This window comes from Crinia signifera, chromosome 7 (genome assembly GCF_055691185.1).
Source record: "Crinia signifera chromosome 7, ASM5569118v1, whole genome shotgun sequence".
Classification (NCBI taxonomy): domain Eukaryota; kingdom Metazoa; phylum Chordata; class Amphibia; order Anura; family Myobatrachidae; genus Crinia; species Crinia signifera.
In genome coordinates this window covers 74122346-74143227 of record NC_139223.1, presented here as the reverse complement: position 1 = coordinate 74143227, position 20882 = coordinate 74122346, and the positions used below count along the sequence as shown (strand labels likewise).

At 45.0% G+C, this 20882-nt stretch overlaps 1 non-coding gene across 1 annotated transcript; it reads right to left on the bottom strand.

Moving 5' to 3' along the window:
* Positions 1-222: 222 nt before the first annotated feature.
* Positions 223-337, bottom strand: LOC146025482 (U5 spliceosomal RNA). The gene has a single exon (XR_014454146.1). It is a non-coding gene; the product is annotated as a U5 spliceosomal RNA (small nuclear RNA).
* Between the last annotated feature and the right edge of the window lie 20545 nt (positions 338-20882).

Below are 20882 nucleotides of genomic sequence, written 5' to 3'. Positions count from 1 at the left end.
CAACGATATATGTGTATTAGACAGGTTGCACTTTGTTGGAAATATAGCTATAACCAGGGCTTTTAAAAACAAGATGCAGAGTTTATATGATAGGGATTGTTTACCAACCATAATAGCAAAAAACTTACACATAATTAAAAAGTAGTATATTAATGTATCCGAGTATATAGCACACACTAGTATATTTTTTTTATTTATTTTTTTCATTTTTTATTTTTTTTAAGCCCAGCGTTAGCCGGGCATCAAAAAATTACATGAAACTCATGGTTGTTCCTCTCCACGGAAATCTTTAGTAAAAGGCGAAAGATTTATTCGATCTGAAGAGAAACCAGAGTATATATATACATATATGTGTGTGTGTGTGTGTGTGTGTATGTGTAGCAGTGTCACTTTGCAACTATTCTCCATACAGGCAATGCTTCAAATAACATAATTTATGTATTGTTTCAGCAACAGCAACATGTCAGATCTTACCGCTTATGCACAAGCAGAGTCACGTTAATGTAAACTTTTAAAGTTTAATTTAATCTGCTGTATTGCTCCTGCAGGGTGAAAACAAGACCATTAGCATCAAACAACAATGATTTCCCATGGCACCGCTTTTTAATAAACTGAACAAAAGGAATTTCCTTTTTATTACAGACATCAGTGTCTTGTATAGTCTTACTTCAATTTAGTTAACCAGTAAAATGTGACCACAAAGAGCTTGCATTTTAAGGCACATTGAAATAGGGCCATATCCCACAGGATAACTCGTAGCTAATCTCCAGTAATCTGCACTTTTACAACAAACAAGAAGACAAGTGTCCTGATGTTTTATGAGACAACAATGTGCCACCAAAGAAGACACAACATAAACTGCAGATATGTGCTGCTAACAGGGCCGGTGCAAGGCACCGGAGCGCCCCAGGCGAGTCGGGGTGGGGGCGCCCTGGTGCCGGGGTACCTGTTGCGCCATCTGGGGAGCGGGCAGGGGGGTCCAGGCTGGCGTCTGATAGGAGCCAGCCCTGCAGTGGTGTCCTTGCCGCGCGGGTACCTCCTGCGGCGCTGAGTATAAAGCTGGCGGTGGTGGGGGGTCCCTTCAGTGAATAAGAAATCACTAGCGCTTCTGTTTTGAAAACACTGGCTGCACGGCGCACACTGATTGGCTGAATCTCAGCCAATCAGCGTGCGGCCAGTGTTTCAAAACAGAAGCACTTCCCGCGCCGCCGCATAGCGCTAGTGATTTCTTATTCACTGAAGGGACCCCCCACCGCCGCCAGCTTAAGCTTTATACTCAGCGCTGCAGGAGGTACCCGCGCGGCAAGGACACCACTGCAGGCTTCTGTCAGAAGCCGGTATGGACCCCCTTTGCACGGGGGCGAGGGGCGAACTGCCACCCTCCAGTGGCCGGCACCCTAGGCAAATGCCTAGACCTGCCTAGTGGTGGCGCCGGCCCTGGCTGCCAAGACAGAAACTATGCCACCACCTCGGGCAGTGACATCAGTTGCATCACCATCGTTAGGTACCTGCTTCTGCTCTCCCCTATTGTGCAAGTGAGACTAGGGCTACATGTTTCAGGGGAAGTGCCATGAGAGGAGGAGGGTTATTGAAGCAAACAGGAAGCCAGAGACTGACAAATTAGCAATGCATTTATACAATGTGGGTCGGGAGTGGCACAGGTATAGGCATGAAATAAATGGTAATAATAATAACGTACGTTTAACGGATATGACCAACGTAGATACCACTAATAAACAAATGTGGAGTGGTGTTTGGTTGGCGGTGCTCCCAAAATGTTCAGCTTGATAACTGACAAAAAAAGGGGGGTCACAAAGTGACAGAAAAAGGAAGAACGAAAAGGCTTTTTGGGGCACACTTTACTGAAAATTAGTTATAAAATTTAATACATAACTTTTAATGGATATTTAGTGCTAAAACAAATGTACTGAGTCAAAAAAAAAAAAAATATAAAAAATAATTTGGCACATCATAGATATCATATAAGCATCAAGACACTTTGTGGCCAAAAATAATCAAGGTAAATTTTACGTTCCCTTGGTGATCAATTGATACATTGAAAAATACATAATATCTCAATTGGTATATAATGACAAGAGCAAAAAGGGTAAAAGACGCATGACACTTGCCCCCTGCTGTTGGTGTTAATATTGTTCCCGGTATAAAGACAAAATATGTATAATAATATTGAAGACAAAAAAGAGGAAGAATAGAAGCCTCCCTTGGTCGGACAAGGGTGTATCTACTGTCCACGCTTAGTTACAGCAACTGGTATTCCCAAGCGGTCTCCCGGAGAGGTACTAGCCAGTCCAATCACTGCTTAGCTGCTGAGTGCGGGATGGAAATCAGGCGGACCAGTGATGTATGGCCATATTTAACACAGATGAGAATACCACAATGTCTTATAATGGGAAGCCAAAGTGTGCTTCTGCTTTTTGTTCAGCAAGTACTCGATCACCCTGTTGCCTGGTGCATTGCAGGGGGAACAGGCTCACTGGAACAAATGAGAGAGTCACAGAGAATTTAGGAGGAGTAGAGATAGATGAATGGTTATCTGTGACTCTCTCATTTGAGCACACTGTGGCTGCCCATTATAAGACATTGTGGTATTCTCATCTGTGTTAAATATGGCCATACATCACTGGTCCGCCTGATTTCCATCCCGCACTCAGCAGCTAAGCAGTGATTGGACTGGCTAGTACCTCTCCGGGAGACCGCTTGGGAATACCAGTTGCTGTAACTAAGCGTGGACAGTAGATACACCCTTGTCCGACCAAGGGAGGCTTCTATTCTTCCTCTTTTTTGTCTTCAATATTATTATACATATTTTGTCTTTATACCGGGAACAATATTAACACCAACAGCAGGGGGCAAGTGTCATGCGTCTTTTACCCTTTTTGCTCTTGTCATTATATACCAATTGAGATATTATGTATTTTTCAATGTATCAATTGATCACCAAGGGAACGTAAAATTTACCTTGATTATTTTCGCCACAAAGTGTCTTGATGCTTATACGATATCTATGATGTGCCAAATTATTATTATTTTTTTTTTTTGACTCAGTACATTTGTTTTAGCTCTAAATATCCATTAAAAGTTATGTATTAAATTTTATAACTAATTTTCAGTAAAATGTGCCCCAAAAAGCCTTTTCTTTCTTCCTTTTTCTGTCACTTTGTGACCCCCCTTTTTTTGTAAATTAGCAATGCAGTTACCTGCAACAGCACAGAGCAATGATACTGTATGGTGCTTGATTGCTGATGCAGAAACATTGAGGTTTCATAAATATCTGTACAGTATGTGAAACAAAGTACATAATGTACCTCCATCCAGGTCCGTAACTAGGGTGGTGCAGCCTGTGTGTACCTGTAAGGTTAGTGCACTATGAGATGCCCTCTTGTTTTTTAAAAACTTCTTGGAGATATTGCTACAGATGTAGCCACGCTCATCGTGGCTCCATAATTCATGGGTGTGACATGCAGAACGTGATGTGTGTACATGCCGCCGTGCGCTTGTGCCATAGTCACACCGGCGGCCCTTTGTAAATGTAAAAGCTGGTAGCCCTGCGCTGCCCAGCGGCCTGAGTTGCGGGTGCGACTGGGAGTCCGCGGATGTAATGTATCCACAATAATCATGCTACACCTGTACATAAGAAAGGGCTCGACAAATTTCTTTAAAATATAAGAGCAAGGATGAAAATGTAGCCAGATAAACTAAAAATAGGGACAGTGCGTGCCGAAGACGCGCCCCAAAAATGTACACACGCCATAATGCCCATTACATGTTACCACACGCCATAATGTCAATTACACATTACACCAAACATCGTAATGCTCTTTACATAATGCCCTAATTACATATTATGCCACGTAAGTTCTGCTTACCTACGTGCTCATTGCTATGGGTTTCATGCTTGATGCCAGGGGTTAAGATGCTCATTGCCAATAGGGTTAACATGCTCTGCCAGGGGTAAATGCTTTTTTGCTATGGGGTTATCATGGTCTGCCAGGGGTTAACATGCTCTGCCACTATGGGGTTATCATGGTCTGCCATGGGTTAACATCCTCTTCCAGGGGTTAACCTGCTTGTTGCCAAGGGAGTTAACCTGCTCATTGCCAAGGGGTTAACCTGCTCATTGCCAGGGGGTAAACCTGCTCTGCCAGGAGCTAACTTGCTCATTGACAAGGGGTTACATGCTCTGCCAGGTGCTAACTTGTTCGTTGCCAGGGGGTTACATGCTCTGCCAGGGTCTAACTTGCTCATTGCCAAGGGGTTACATGCTCTGCCAGGAGCTAACTTGCTTGTTGCCAAGGAGAAAATGGCAGCCTTCTCCTCCACCCTGCCGTTATCATCCATGGTAACGGCAACAGCCGGGCAGAGCAGTTGTCGAGAGTGCCCCCCTATTCCTCCTCCTCCTCCCTGTATAAGAGCAGGTCTGCCATGGCACGGCTAATTCAAAACTTGCACCGGATCATGAATCATACAGAGCTTGATCTGACAGCCAATCAGGAGCCAAGCTACCACTGTCGCTCCTGATTGGCTCCTAAACCGCAAACTCTAATTGGCTTGTGATGCTGGCACAAGTTTTGATATACCCGCGGCACGACGGACCTGCTCTTGCCTCTGGCTCCTGTACAGCCGGAGGGAAGGGTGGTTGACAACCACACCGCAAGACCAGATTCTGCTTCCTCCCCCTATAAATCTGGTTGCCAGGAAGCAGACTCTGGTCGCCATGGCAACCTGGCGCCTGGGGTTTGTGGAGTACTGACATGGGGTAGATTCTAGATATTGTGGGGAGGACTCGGGCTCAAAACAAGGCACTTAATTGTGCATAGTCCAGCTGTGGTGTTCACTGAGATCTGTGAGACCCGCTTCTGTGTTGCAAGCAAGTAATTCTAAGGACTGTTAGTTCCAAAAGATCTTTGTAATAGAAAGTGGACTGTTGTAGAACACTAACATCTTCCATTTAAATATACTTTATGTGTGTGTGTATATATAAACATACTCTGGACTTCAGGTGGAGTTTTTGGGCTCATTATCATGCTGCAGACCCAGCCACATTCCATCTTCAATGCTCTTACTAAGAGAAGGAGGTTTTTGGCCCAAATCTCACAATACATGGCCACATTCATCCTCTCCTTAATATGGATCAGTTGTCCTGTTCTGTTTGCAGAAAAGCATCCCCAAAGCATGATGTTTCAACCCCCATGCTTCACAGTGGGTATGGTGTTTTTGGGATGCCACTCAACATTCTTCTTCCTCCAAACACGGCGAGTGGAGTTTATACCAGAATGTTCTATTTTGCTCTCATCTGACCATATGACATTCTCCCAACTCTATTCTGGATCATCCAGATGGTCACTGGCAAACTTTAGATGGGCCTGAACATGTGCTGGCTTAAGCAGGGACCTTTTGGGCACTGCAGGATTTGAATCCATGATGACGTAGTGTGTTACTAATGGTAACCTTTGTGACTGTGGTCCCAGCTCTCTTAAGGTCATTGACCAGGTCCCCCCATGTAGTTCTTGGCTGATTGCTCACCGTTCTCAAGATCATTGATACCCTACGAGGTGAGATCTTGCATGGAGCCCCAGGTCGAGGAAGATTGCCAGTGATTTTGTATTTCTTCCATTTTTTTATAATTGTGCCAACAGTTGATCTCTTCTCACCAAGCTGCTTGCATATTGTTGAGTAGCTCATTCCAGCCTTGTGCAGCTCTACAATTTTTTCCCTGGTGTCTTTAGACAGCTCTTTGGTCTTTGCCATGGTGGAGAGGTTGCAGTCTGGCTGTTTAAGGGTGGGGACAGTCTTTTATACAGATAATCAGTTCAAACAGGTGCCATTAATGGAGGATAGAAGAGCTTCTTAAAGAAGAAGTAAGAGGTATGTGAGAGCCAGAAATCTTGCTGATTGGCAGGTGTCCATATATTTATTTTCCGCAAGAATATACAAATAGATTGTTTAAAAATTATACAATGTGATTTCCTGTTTTTTCCCCCCACATTCTGTCACTCACAGTTGAATTCTAACTATGATGGAAATTACAGAATCTCCCATCCTTTTAAGTGGGTCAACTTGCACAGGCGTTGGCTATACAGTGTATCTAATGTGCAAATATCGAGAACCAGGTCATATTTGTCACGCTAGCAGTGGCACCAGCTGGAGTGTAACGGAGGCCAGGTGCCTTGATGTAAGGTTTTTGCATAAACGACAGAAGGGGGTGATGCAATTGGATAAAAGAAAACCAGTTTTTATAAAGATACTGTAATACAGGAGATGAATAGTTGCACAAAGGTAATACTGAAGATATGCGATAGCCAAAGTCAATGATATATAAAAGTTATTGTAAAGTTTGTAGTGGGTGGAGCACGAGGTTGATATCTGAAGATGGCTTGAAGTGTAGATTGGATAATAAACGTAAACTTGAATAATCGAACTGAAGAATATACTTGGAAAGATGATTAAAGAATTGAATGAAAGATTGGACGATTGGATGATTTGACGATTGGATGATTTGACGATTGGATGGTTGGACAATTGGACAGTTGGATGATTGGACAGTTGGATGATTGGACGATTGGACGATTGGAATCCGGAAGGAATAATAGCAGGCCTGAATGGCTGTGACCAGGAGGGTTGCAGGTGAAGTGACCGTCAGGTGAGGAAAAGGGTGATCCCCTTTGGGGGCTAACCTTGTCCGGACCGTAGAGGCGGCAGCAGGGTCCTACAGGTGGATGGTCTAGTACAGCAGGCAAGCAGAAGGATTCCTCTTGGAGATACCTGGCAGGCAGTAGCGCTGTCAGCAGGAGGGAGCCAGATGTCTAGGGAAGGAAACCACAAAAAAGAAATACTCACACAAGGTGGGTGAAGCAGCGCTTAAATCAATGAAGGATACCAGTAATGAAAAGGTATAACAATTTTACTGATTCTGTTAAAATCACAATAATAAAACAATGACAATAAATATAATACAATAATGGTAAAAGATAGTGGGGGGGGGAATAAACGTAAATTGGAATGAATATCAAAATGGTAAATAATAAGAATAGGCCCCGCCTCAATGGACAGTCAGAGTAAGCTGTGTTGACACTGATATGGAGGAAACAGGTAAGTGCACTTTACCAATATTAAACGGTTAATCCTTTGAATATGAAGTATGCTGGGAGTCCTCACGATGTATGCGGCTGGAATGGTTGCCGCTGGAGGTGGTAAGTATCGCTTGGTGTAAACAGACCATATGTTGGTGCGAGACTGGTGAATGTAGACTCGGAATACCAGAATTTGTCTGCAGCGATCCCAGATGAATAATCCCAGCGATGGAATACAGATGTGGCTTCCGTGCTTAGTAGCAGTCCACACTGGTGTAGATGGTGATGACCAGTGGTAGTTTGCACGGTGTCCGCCAATAGGAACAAAATGTCCAAGTGAAGAGTATGGATGAAAATGATGTCCAAATGAAACAAAGGTGTCACAGCTGTGTCCAGAGGTGCCCCCCACCTCTGGACACAGCTGTGACACCTTTGTTTCATTTGCAGCAACCTGGGGACTGCCAGCGGAGGTAAGCACCAGAGCATGTACTGCCCTATTAGGGACCCCAGAGGTAACCATAGTATGGGAGGCATGGGTAGCAGCCATGGTGGTCATGACAGCACCCCCTCCTTTCCCCAGGACACTCCTTAGGCTTAGCTGGATATTTCCTGTGGAAATTTTTTACAAGATTGGGTGCGTGTACCTCTGTGGCGTTGGTCCATGATCTCTCTTCCTGGCCATAGCCTTTCCAATCGATCAGGTACTGGAGTCTCTTGTACCTTATACGAGAGTCTAGGATGCGAGCCACTTCATATTCCATGCCCCTGTGAGTAAAGACTTTAGGAGATTTGGGGAGACTTGCATGGTATTTGTTAAGAATCAAGGGTTTGAGTAAAGAGACATGAAAAGAGTTGGGAACCCTTAAATAATGCAGTAATTTTAATTTGTAGGCAACCGGGTTGATGATCTGCAGAACTGGGAAAGGACCGATGAACCGCGATGCAAACTTCATTGAAGGAACCCGAAGGCGAAGATTCCGTGTGGACAGCCGTACTTTATCACCTACTTTTAAATCTGATACTGCTCTTCTTCTTCTGTCTGCAAATTTTTTTATACCTTTGAGAGGCGCTGTCCAAGGATTTCCTGACCTTTCTCCCATGATGACGCAGTTGTTGGAGGGTCAAAGTTACCGCTGGCACAGATGTTGCAGGGAGCGGCTGGAAATCAGGAACCTTGGGATGGAAGCCATAGTTAATAAAGAAGGGAGTAGAAGATGCAGACGAGTGATACTGAATATTGTGGCCAAACTCGGCCTAAGGCAACACCTCAACCCAATCATCTTGAGAAGAGGACACATGTTAACGCAGGAATGTTTCTATATCCTGATTGACTCTTTCTGTTTGGCCATTAGATTGTGGATGATAGGCTGTACTAAAGTTAAGTCGAATCTTGAAGACTTTACACAATGCTCTCCAGAATTTAGCCACAAACTGAACCCCTCGATCGGACACAATCTCTTCGGGTAGTCCATGGACTCTGAAGATCTATTTAAACAAATCAGCAAGTTTGGGAGCTGAAGGTAACCCCTTCAGAGGTATGAAATGCGCCATTTCTGAGAAACGATCGATAACCACCCGTATGGTACTATAACCATCTGAGGATGGCAGATCTGTAATAAAGTCCATCGACAAATGAGTCCACGGTGACCGTGGGATCGAGAGTGGTCTCAATGGACCTATTGGCGCTAGATTAGATGACTTATGTTGGGCACAATGAGGACAGGATGCAATATACTCTTGCACATCCTTTTTTAGAGCAGGCCACCAATATTTTTTTTAGGACAATAATTCATAAGTCTTTTGAACCCCTGGGTGCCTGGAGAATTTTGAATCATGGGCCCACCGCAAGACTTGACTCCTTGAATTAGGTCTGACAAACGTTTTACCTGGAGGCACCGATACTTGCACTGTGGTAGCAGCAAAGGCACTTGGATACAGAATTGGACTCCCTTCAAAGGATCTGGACTCCTCCTCTGTTTCCCATGACCTAGAAAGCGCATCTGCTTTGCGGTTCTTTACTCCTGGAGAAAAAGACAATTTATAATTAAATCTGGCCTGCCGGGGATTAAGACATTGTGCATTTTTCAAATAAAGCTAATTTTTATGATCAGTGACAACATTAATGACATGGACTGCCCCCTCCAATAAATAACGCCACTCTTCTAGTGCCATTTTGATGGCCAATAATTCCTGATCCCCTATGGCATAATTGTGCTCAGCCGATGAGAATCTTTTAGAGAAAAACCCACAAGGATGTAACTGTCCGTCACTTTTTGCCTGAGAGAGCACAGCTCCTACACCGATGGAAGAGGCATCAACGTTAAAAGGTAACGTGACATCTGGTTGGGCCAGCACTGGTGCTGTGATGAATTTTCTTTTGAGAGTGATAAAGGCTTTGGAAGCTTCAGGATTCCAGTTGGAGGGTTTGGCACCTTTACGAGTGAGCGCAGTGATAGGGGCAACAATTGTACAAAATCCCTTAATAAATTTTCTGTAGTAGTTCGTAAATCCGAGGAACCTTTGGACCCCTCGGAGAGTATGAGGTTGAGGCCATGACTGGATTGCTTCTACTTTGGCTGGGTCCATTTCTAGACCAGAACCTGACACGATATATATCCCAGGAAGGGTATGGAAGGCACCTTAAAAATACATTTCTCCAATTTGCAGAAGAGAAAAAAATTTCTAAGGCGTGACAGTACCTCTCTGACGAGTTCTTGATGCTCTTGACGACTGCTGGAAAATATAAGAATATCGTCAAGATAAACCACAACATGTTTGTACTGAAGATCTCTGAATAACTCATTCATATAGGATTGAAAAACTGCGGGAGCATTACTCAACCCAAAAGGCATGACGAGATAGTCATAATGTCCATCTCTAGTATTAAAGGCAGTTTTCCATTCATCTCCATCTCGGATGCGAATAAGATTATAAGCTCCGCGTAGATCTAGCTTGGTAAATATACTGGCTCCCTTAATACGATTGAACAACTCTGTGATAAGTGGCAGTGGGTAACGATTTTTGATGGTGATTTCATTCAGACCACGATAATCGATACAAGGCCGTAACCCTCCATCCTTTTTCTTAATGAAGAAAAACCCAGCCCCAGCAGGAGAGGGTGAAGGACGAATGAACCCTTTGGCAAGATTTTCTTTTATGTACTCTGACATTGCTTGAGTCTCTGGCAAGGACAAGGGGTACGTACGGCCTCGTGGAGGATTTTTACCTGGTAGTAGGTCGATGGGACAATCCCATGAACGATGAGGAGGTAATTGGTCAGTAGCCTTTTTGCAGAATACGTCAGCGAAGTCTCTATGGCCCTTATTCTGATCGGTGCATACTTTCCCGAATTCTTTCGGATCGCGTTTTTTAGCCGTCTGCGCATGCGTGGGGAACGCCATGCGCATGTGCCACGCATGGTCTCCGTACTTGTTCTCACTAATTCCGCACAGAAATGTGCACCGCAATCACTCGGGCAATATGGGCGTGTTATGGGCGTCATGCGGAATGACACAGGGGTGTAGTTTCAAAGTGGGCTAAACTGGGCGGAAACATGGGCGGACACGGGGGAGTACACTTATTTTGGTAGGCGTGCATTCGGATAGCACACCGAATGCACGCGAAAAAAAAGGGAAGAAATGTGCGGTGTCCAAAAGGCAAGTATTGCTTAGCGGACACCACTCGGTCATGCGCTAGGAAATCGGAATGCCTAATCAGGACGGACGCACCTCAACCAATGTCAGCTGAACACAATACAATCACCTAATTTACTCATTACTTGTAAATTACACGCTTCTCACTGCTTCAATTGAAACCAATGCACCTTAAATGGACCATTACTAAACACACACATATATGCTGCAGTTTTCACACACTTTTACACTGCAAATAATGAACACAACTTCATATTAATAATACTAATACACATGTCACTTCTGCATGTATCAATTAATCCAGACATTTGGGGGGCAAAAATAACATTTATTAAATCAACGTATAAACTAATTTCGAAACCATCACAAAATAAATGGTACCATAACAGGACTAAAAGAAAATAATATATAATAAATAGCCACAGCAGAATCATTCGGAACACATCAGGTGGCTTCACAACAAAAGTAGAGCACCAACACTTCAAGTACAGCACACAGTAATGCTAGCCCAAACAGGGCAACAGGGGAACCAAACATGACATTTGAACCGCGGGCAAATGTGGTGACCCTCGGCACGGAATTTTACACAGGATGCTGACACACACAGCTCAATGGAAGATTTGGGAAGACATAACGGTGGAGATTAATGGGGACACAAGTTCATTTGCGGGCACGTTTTCCCCTGGCAGCCTCCTTGCCACGTGCAGCAGCTCTTCGGCCTCGCCCACGGCCACGCTCAGATGGTGGGTCACGTGGAGCACATGCTGGGGAGGGGGGGGATGTTCTTCCCCCTCTGGCAGCAGGGAGTGATGATGTTGGGACTGCACCAGAAACGGGTGACATTAGGACCCTATTGCTGGTAACTAGCTCCACCATAAGTTCATTATGGCGGAGGAGGAGTTCATTTTGCCGCAGGGCTTGATCAGCCAGCACCTGCAGGCTAGCAGCAATAGCCTGCATGCTCGCAGCAATACTCTGCTGGCTGGTGGTCAAACCCTGCAGCACCTCCTCGGCCCTACGCACCCGCTCTGATGCCGACTCTCCCTGCTGCACAATATTTTCAAGCACATGCCCCCACGTGGACAATTCAGCCGCGGACATTGCCGCCTGCTGCTGCACGGGCCTGCTACTGGGGCCAGGTGGCACGGACTCCACAACCTCCTCAAGAGATTCTTGACCAAGCGGTGGGGATGCTGTTGAAAGAGAAAATACCAATTACCACACATTCCATGCAAAATTCAAAACATCTACTTATGGCCTGGCAAATAATTACCTTCAAGCGTAGAAGCCATCACTTCCGCTGGGGACTCGCTGTCTATGGTGCTCACCCCCCGGACCTCCTCCACTGCAATGCAGCACTCGGCCATCTGTTCCAGGGGGGTGAGCTGCAGCTTTGAAGGCATGGGGCCAGCCCCAGAGGTGTGGCTGTGTTCCCACCGCTGGGTCAATTTCTTCTTGAGGTTGCCTTTGAAGTCGTGCCACCTGCAATCAAAGGGTACATATTAATACATGTCACTCCTCATGTTTGCTGTAGCACCCATTGCAATCTGAAACATAATACAACATGTGCCTCCTGACACCAAACTTACATTATATTCATTTTAAAAAACAACCCTTAGAAGATACAACCACAGTCACCCTACAATAACTATCAATTCAATGACATGGCAAACATGTCTGTGCCTCCAAGCAACGTGACCACCCATTGACCTACTCCATCTAATATCTAATGTAAACATTACTGGACTTGTACTGCTCAAATGTAACACACATGAACTTGCCTCTTCTTAACGTGCTCCGCCTCACGAACTTGTGGAGCCACAGCATTAATCTCCGCCGTTATCTCCTCCCAGATCTTCCATCTCCTTGTGTGTGTCAACTTTACCGGTGGGCACTCGATCAAATCCCGTGCCCGGGTCACCAGGATGGCAAGCTCCTGCGGTTCATATGCCATGTTTCTGGTGGTTGGTTCCTCTGTTGCCCGATTGCGGCCACGGGCATGCCCACTGGCACCGCCACTGCCACTGGCACGGCCACCGGTTGCTGTACTTGAAGTGCTGGCCTGGCTACTCTGTTGGGAAGCCACCTGCTGTGTTCCCAATGATTCTGCTGATGCTGAGGATGGGCCAGCTGCTGATTGGCCTGATGTTGATGGCCCATCTGGCTGCTCTGGGTTGAGGGGGACATAGGTGGTGTTGGACTCCATGCGGGCCAAGAGGTTCTGCACCACCTGTTCTTCCTCTGACTCTGAGCCAGCCATGTTTGCAACAACTGTTTGCCTTTCTAGCACAACTTTAAATACTATTTCAGTAATTGGCGTTAATCAGCTACAACCTGCGTTCCGTACGGCCGCGTTCCGTACGGCAGCGTCAACCGTGCGGCGCATACGGCACGCCCCTTGCTGTGGAAAAATATTTCTCTAAAACCTGGCAAACTGAGTAAGTCTGATTTAGTAGCTAAATGCAGATTTGAACACCAATGACCAAATAAAACTGAGGTCACACATGAAATGTATATTTGAATGTACATCTGTACTGTGCACTTGTTTGGTATGTAGTACAACTGGCACTACCCATTCCATATGTAAATCCAGTCCACCACTTAGGCACAAGTAATCAGTGCTAGCATCCAAATCACATGTGAAAGCACTCCAAATTCAGGCTGGATGCTAGCTACTTTTCATTCCACCTCTGTAGTAAGGGCCAGTAGAAGGTAAGTGTACACATGGCAGCATGGCCTAATTTTGGGAAAAGGTCTGCCACTATTTGCTATGTTTCTGCTGCATAGCTTTCCTTATAAAATAGCTGTTTAGTACCTTGTTGAGTTAGGTGTAAGTGTCTAGTGATGCAGACTATTTCACCTGTTGCTTATACCCATGTTTGGTGATTGTTATAGATTATATATAATGTGTTCCCATCTTATTTTACACTGTCTGTTTAGGATGGGTGTGCGATGCAATGGGTTAGCCGTCTGTTCGGGCGCATACACGCTGTTAGTGTAAAAATGAACAATAAAGTTAATACCAAATATCACTCTGATCAACCAATGACAGGACATGATTGCTTGAATAGTGCCATTGCTAAGATGGCGGCCTATGGGAGAGCAGCCCCATTCTCGCCAGCGGAGCTGAGGACACTGGTCTCCGTTATGGAGACCAGGCTGGGGCGGGCGGGCCCATTTATAACTAACCGCCAGAAGCGGAATGCCTATGCGGTGGCCCGCCGGCGCATATACGCCGCACGCAGTTGCGGCGGACCATCGCCCAGCTGGAGCGGCGGTGGTCAGACTTGAGACATCGCCAGCCGGATTTGCTCCAGCAAATCAGGGCCAGCATAGCGAGATGTAAGAAGTGTTTATACATTAAATGGCCATTTGTACATGATTGCTTACATGACATTATTTAAGCCACTAAGGTCACCAGCCTGATCATGAGTTAAACATGGCATACAATATATGAGTGCTACTTCATGTTTGACACCCTGTAATGGTCATAAAATATGTTATTGGGGAGGATTAATGCTTGTGATGCTTACAATGGGCCAAATGTCACAGCATACCTGCCATGTTACAGGCTGTGTTTTGTAAAGGCCACTAAGGAGCTGTTTGGCTGTACAATTATCAGTACTTATAACCTTTGCATTTATAGGTTGATAAGGCTTAATACAAATTACCACTAATTGGCACTTTTTTTACTTTTCCCAAACACAGCACGGGAACGAGCAAGACAGGCCCGAGAAGACTCAGAGGCCTCCCAGGCCCAGGAGGATGCGGAGGAATTAATGGCGGAGGAGGTTGCCATTGAAGAAGGGGTGGCGGAGGAAGTGGAGGAAGAGGAAAGGGAGGAAGTGGAGGAGGAGGTGTGGGCAGCGGAGGTGGTGGCAGTGGAGGACGAGGTGGCAGAAGAGGAGGAGGTGGCACATGTGGAGTCCACAGAAGAAGAGGAGGCCTGTGAGGTGGTGCAGGCACCAGAAATTGGTATGTATAGATAAAGATTCATTATTCCTTTTGTCATCTTCTATTTGCTTTGTAGCACTGGTGATTCAATTGTTTTTTTCAATACTATAAAGTGATAAAACTAACTGGGTAGCAACAGACACACTTAGGGGTTAGATAGGGTGGCCAAACCATCCCTTTCATCCTGGACACATATTAATGACACAGGTTGTGCGGATGGCTTTCATGTCGATTTTAAGTGCCACTGAACCTGTGTAGTTAATCTGTATCCTGGAAGAAAGTGATGACTTGCTCATGTAAGGGTTACATGTCTCTGGTGCAAGCATACAATCTGTAGCCTCATATAGGTGAGTAGAGTTTACTGGTGATTGATCTTTGTAAACTAGATTCAGTATGGCATAAATGGAGTATGGACAGGCGTGGCTTAGACTGGAGTAACAAGTGGTCAGTGCCCCTGGGCCCTCCTCTAGCTAACCACCCCCTGCGGTCTGCATGTATGTTTTGCACCATAATTGTGTGTTGATTTGGTCTTAGTAATGCTTTGGAGCATGGGAGTGGGTTAGTGCTGCAGCTTCCCCTAACTGGCATTATGACAATGATTTCTGGAGCAGACCATCAGCAGGCAAGCCATGCTTGATTGCACCATGTACTGTGCATTCCTGAGAGTTGTGTAACTCCCCTGCCAGGCTCCATCATATAACAGACACTGAACTTTGTTTGCAGAATTGTGATTGGTGCAGCGTGTGACATGCTTGTCAGAGCTTAGTCATGGGTGGGTTTGGAAGGAGCAGTATGACTGTGAGGTGTTCTACAGAGTAAAGGGTAGAGGGCAAAAATCAGGCTTTCCATGTAGTATGTATGCATGTAGGTATAGGTGTATGTGTCATATATATAGTTATATATGTGTCTCTCTCTCTCTATATATATATATACACATATATACACACACACCTGTCACGGTGCATGTTTAAAATGTAGGTATGACTATGTTAAATATATGCATGAATATCATTATTAATTTTTCAATTTGTATTTGGTCCACAGATGAGCCTGCCCAAGCAGAGGAGGGTCTCCGTGGGGCCCTCCTACGAATGAGAGGCCACATGCGGCAGATGATGGCCGAATTGGACCAGCTCCTAGATGGCCCAAATTAATATTTTTAAAAATTATTTTTGAAAATTTGTTAAATATAATAATAAATAGTTATTTACAGTTCAAAGTTGTCAGTGTTTTTTTCTAACATGCAAAAGTATATGTGTAACTTGTTTAAAATCTTTTAAATAAGCCAAATGTAAATAGTGTATAAATAGTGTAAATAGTGTATATAGATGTATGTTAGGTTCACATGCTGTAAGGGTTAATGTGTGTAATGAATGTAGTAGGAATGTGGTTCAGTATAGATTAGCATTTAATTGATTGAAATAGATAACAATCCCTTTTTAATGAGGTTGCCTAATTGCCTAAGTGGGTCATGTGATCGCTGTGTGTACTCAGTAAAAAAGTGTGGTATTTAGCGTAAATACTCCGCATCGGTGCGTACGGCCAGCTTCCCGTACGTTCTGACGCGGTAAGACCGTGCTTACGCGGGAAGACCGTGCAGAATCTGTACGTGTCCACCGCACACGCACGGTTTGTATGTCGTCCGTACACACGCCCTGTTCTTAAAGAGTGAGTCCGTCCGAATGCGGAGGACACGTGGGCGTTTCTACAAACGTTGGCCGTACACCACCGCACAGCATGGCGTGGGGACCGCACCGTAAGAATTCGGGAAAGTACGCACCGATCAGAATAAGGGCCTATATGAGGTAGGTAACCCTTCTGGGATTTGGAGGGTAACTTGTATGTTGGGTATGTTGATTTGGGAATGACGAGAAACTGTATTTTTTCTACATGCAACAGACCGATCTGTAGAATCAAAGGCCGGGTTTGTAAAGTGACAGTCTCACCTAATTTACGGCTCCCATCCACAGCTGTTAGGTATACTGGACGCTGAAGGGGAACAGTTGGTAATTGCCAATGTTTGACGACATCAGCTGTGATGAAACTTTCCACCGCTCCTGAGTCCAGGAGTGCTGGTAAATGTCGGAGCTGTTGTTTGATTTGTAGGGATACTTGAAAAATACAGTCTTTAGTATTTGGAGAGGTGGTAACAACCCCTAACCTGCCCTCTCTCTTACAGGTTAGGTTCTGGCGTTTTCCTGGTCTCTTGGGACAAGAATTCACGGAATGCGGTGGATCAGCACAATAAAGACATAGGTATTCATCATGCCGACGTCTTCGTTCGGCTAAGGACAATTTGAAACGATTAACCTGCATAGGCAGTGGCGGAGTTTTGGGTATAGGCAGATGCAGACTGGAAGATGCTCGGTGTCTCTCTCTGAGCCTTAGGTCGATCTTAGTGCACAAGGAGATTAGATCCTCCAACTTGGAGGGCAGGTCTCTAGCCGCTAGTTCGTCTTAAATTTTGTCGGCGAGGCCGTTCAGGAAGGCTGAGAGGAAAGCCTCCTCGTTCCATGCCAACTCAGCTGCCAGGATTTTAAACTGGATAAGGTATTGACCCACTGTCCTGGAACCTTGACATAGGTGCAATATCTCTGTGGCAGCAGAGCTAATTCGACCTGGTTCATCGAAGATCATTTTGAAAGTACTGATAAATCGAGCATAGTCTGACAGCAAGGGGTCTGCTTTTTCCCATAGAGGAGATGCCCAGTTGAGGGCTGAGCCGGTAAGTAGCGATATTACATAGGCAACTTTGTTCCGCTCTGTAGGGAAATACGAAGACTGGAGTTCAAAATGAATTTCGCATTGATTTATAAAACCCCTACAGTTCTTGGGGTTGCCATCGAATTTGGTTGGGGTAGGTAACTGGAGATGAGCTGTGACTCCTGTCGTCGAAACTGTGGGTCTAGGCGATGGCGCTGATGTAGGAGTTGACCCTTGATTCAAAGTGGTTTGTGTGTTGTCCAGTCTTTTAGACAGGTCCTGGAGGGCATGAAAGACCTGCTCCTGGGCAGCTTCCTGGTGACCCAGGCGGCCCGCAAGTTGTTGAATAGAAGCAGTTCCTTTCTCCTGACCTGATGCTGGATCCATGGAGTCAGTACAAACTGTCAAGCTAGCAGTGGCACCAGCTGGAGTGTAATGGAGGCTAGGTGCCTTGATGTAAGGTTTTTGCATAAACGACAGAAGGGGGTGATGCAATTGGATAAAAGAAAACCAGTTTTTATAAAGATACTGTAATACAGGAGATGAATAGTTGCACAAAGGTAATACTGAAGATATGTGATAACCAAAGTCAATGATATATAAAAGTTATTGTAAAGTTTGTAGTGGGTGGAGCACGAGGTTGATATCTGAAGATGGCTTAAAGTGTAGGAATAATAGCAAGCCTGAATGGCTGTGACCAGGAGGGTTGCAGGTGAAGTGACCATCAGATGAGGAAAAGGGTGATCCCCTTTGGGGGGCTAACCTTGTCCGGACCGTAGAGGCAGCAGCAGGGTCCTGCAGGTGGATGGTCGAGTACAGCAGGCAAGCAGAAGGATTCCTCTTGGAGATACCTGGCAGGCAGCAGCACTGTCAGCAGGAGGGAGTCAGATGTCTAGGGAAGGACATCATTGTACTGACTGACTCCTAGACTTAGTCAGTCAGTTTTTATCAGGAGGGCTGCACTGCAATTGGTTGGAGCTGATTGGCAGTACAGTCCCATTGGAGAAACCAGATGGCCGCCGCCTAGGGGCGGCGACAGTTCCCAGCCTGCAAGAAGCATGTGCAGCATACTCCAGGCTGTGTGTCCAGCAAGGCCCAAACAGGCACAGAGCATCATGGAGCCTCAGGCCCCACGCCGAGCAGTACCCGCATGTCACCAGCGCACACGTCATCACTGTCACCAGCAGGTGACAGCGCGACAGTACACAGCACAGCAACCTGGGGACTGGCAGCGGAGGTAAGCACCAGAGCATGTACTGCCCAATTAGGGACCCCAGAGGTAACCATAGTATGGGAGGCATGGGTAGCAGCCATGGTGGTCGTGACAATATTTATCTAGTCCAGAAAGGACTGGATAAATGTGCCGCTTGTTCATCAATAACCATTTTTTTGGTGTGTTTATTGTGGACATGCAATTACTTTGTTTTACCCTCTTCTACATCAGATATGCCTGAAATAGACTTTATGGCAATTCACTTGCCTAATAGATCTTAATCAATGGCTCCTGAAAATGAAATTGTAGCATGAAATACCATCTAAATCAGTGTTAGCCAACTCCAGTCCTCAAGAGCTACCAACAGTTAACGTTTTCCATGTCTCCTCACAGAATCACAAGTGAAGTAATTAGCTCCACCTGTGGATCTTTTAAAATGTGTCAGTAATGAATGCACCTGTGTACCTGTGAGGTGAGCTGGAAAACGTTAACTGTTCGTAGCTCTCGAGGACTGAAGTTGGCTACCCCTGGTCTAAATGAACAAACTCACTGGATCCTGGAAGGTCCTTTAATTTTTTTAATCAGTTATCATTTAAAATTGAACATTTATGAATACAGCTGCAGTATAGATTGTTTTAGGAAACTGACTATCAACCTACTGTGTGGTTTATGTCAATAGTATCATATAATTGTCAGTAAAGGCATTGTGACTTACCTACATCAATAGCACAAAATGTATAAAGCACAAACATAATTTTCTTCTGTTTGACTTAGACAAACACAACACATATAATTCATTTTGGGCAAAAAAAATCTGTGGTTAAGAATCTATATTTTCAGACAACCTGTACACAGGGTAGTAGAGAGCATGGCCGAGCCCTGGTAATTTTCAGGGGTGTGGCCTAAACATGGGAAGTGTGACCATATATCCTTAGAATAAAATACAGAAACAATTAGCCCTTTAAGCACCTCTGTGGGTACACTGCAGCCCAGCGCACTGCAGCATGTGCTAGGTTAAGAAGAGCTGCTGAGGCTGCTGCTGCCAGGTTATGGCTGCCCCTCTGGCCACGCCATCAGACCTGGGCCCGGGTAATTAGTACCCCCTCCTGCTTCTATCTGCACTACTGCCTGCACATAACTACAAGAAGCTTTATACTGTAGGTGAGTCTTTAGCTGAAGCTTGAAGGTTGTGCTGGAACTTGCTTGGTTAACTCTCAGTGGGAAAACATTCCAGTGGTATACAGAGATAGAGCAGTAATAGTGAAAGTGGCATTCACATTTATACTGTATGTCTGGCAGACAAAAGAGCTGAGAGGGACATTTTCCAAGGAGGTGAAGTTGCCCATAGCAACCAATCAGATTCTGTCTATAATTTTCTGATTGGGAAATGGGAAATATCACCTCTCTATACATTTTTAAAATATTTAGTAAATTTCCCAGTATGTATGAGCACAAATAAATCACTTGTGAACAGTTACCAAGGGTAACAGGGTGTATACATGGGCTGACCTGGTGGCCTTTGATATCGATTTGAAATTGACGGCCGTGACTGCATCAGCCAGAAGGAAGGGACAGCCCGGGGGGGGGGGGGGGACTGCTACACTGAAGCATATCAAAGTACAAATAGACTTGCCTACACAGTCTATTTCTGCTTTCAAACCCAATGCCGCGGGGCCACACATTGGGATTGTATCTGCATCAAGTGCAGCTAACACTGTGAGATACAGGGTCACTTTCGATTCGATTTCGACTATATAGTCAAAATTGAATTGAATATGGGGCATAGGAGAAGGATTTATGGAACGATTAATTTTTATTATTGAATGGAATTTGCCACAATAATAATATAAATATTATTTTATTTCTATAGCATTCTTTCCCTGATAGGACTACAGGCGCTTAACAGAATAAATGTTATACAGTAAAGGAACACTGAAGTACAGAAAATGAGTAAACAGGAAAGTCTTGAGTGGCTAAAAGCTCGACCCCCAGATGAATTATGGGAGATTCTAGGTACTGATAAATGTCCATCATCAACAGATTGCAGTAATTGGGTACCTAGGGCCTGGGTCATGTAGCACAGCTCTACGGTTGCTGAATGTGCAGTGTGGCCCCGAATGAGCAGATCTGGACCTCCAAATAAAGAACCTGTATTGCTGGTCCCTCTCACCTTGGGCCACGTTGCAGCCAGCCCACATATGATGTGTTACTACAGTCCCTGTATTTAATAATACATTCATTACATAATGTGCCACTCCAGCATATTGG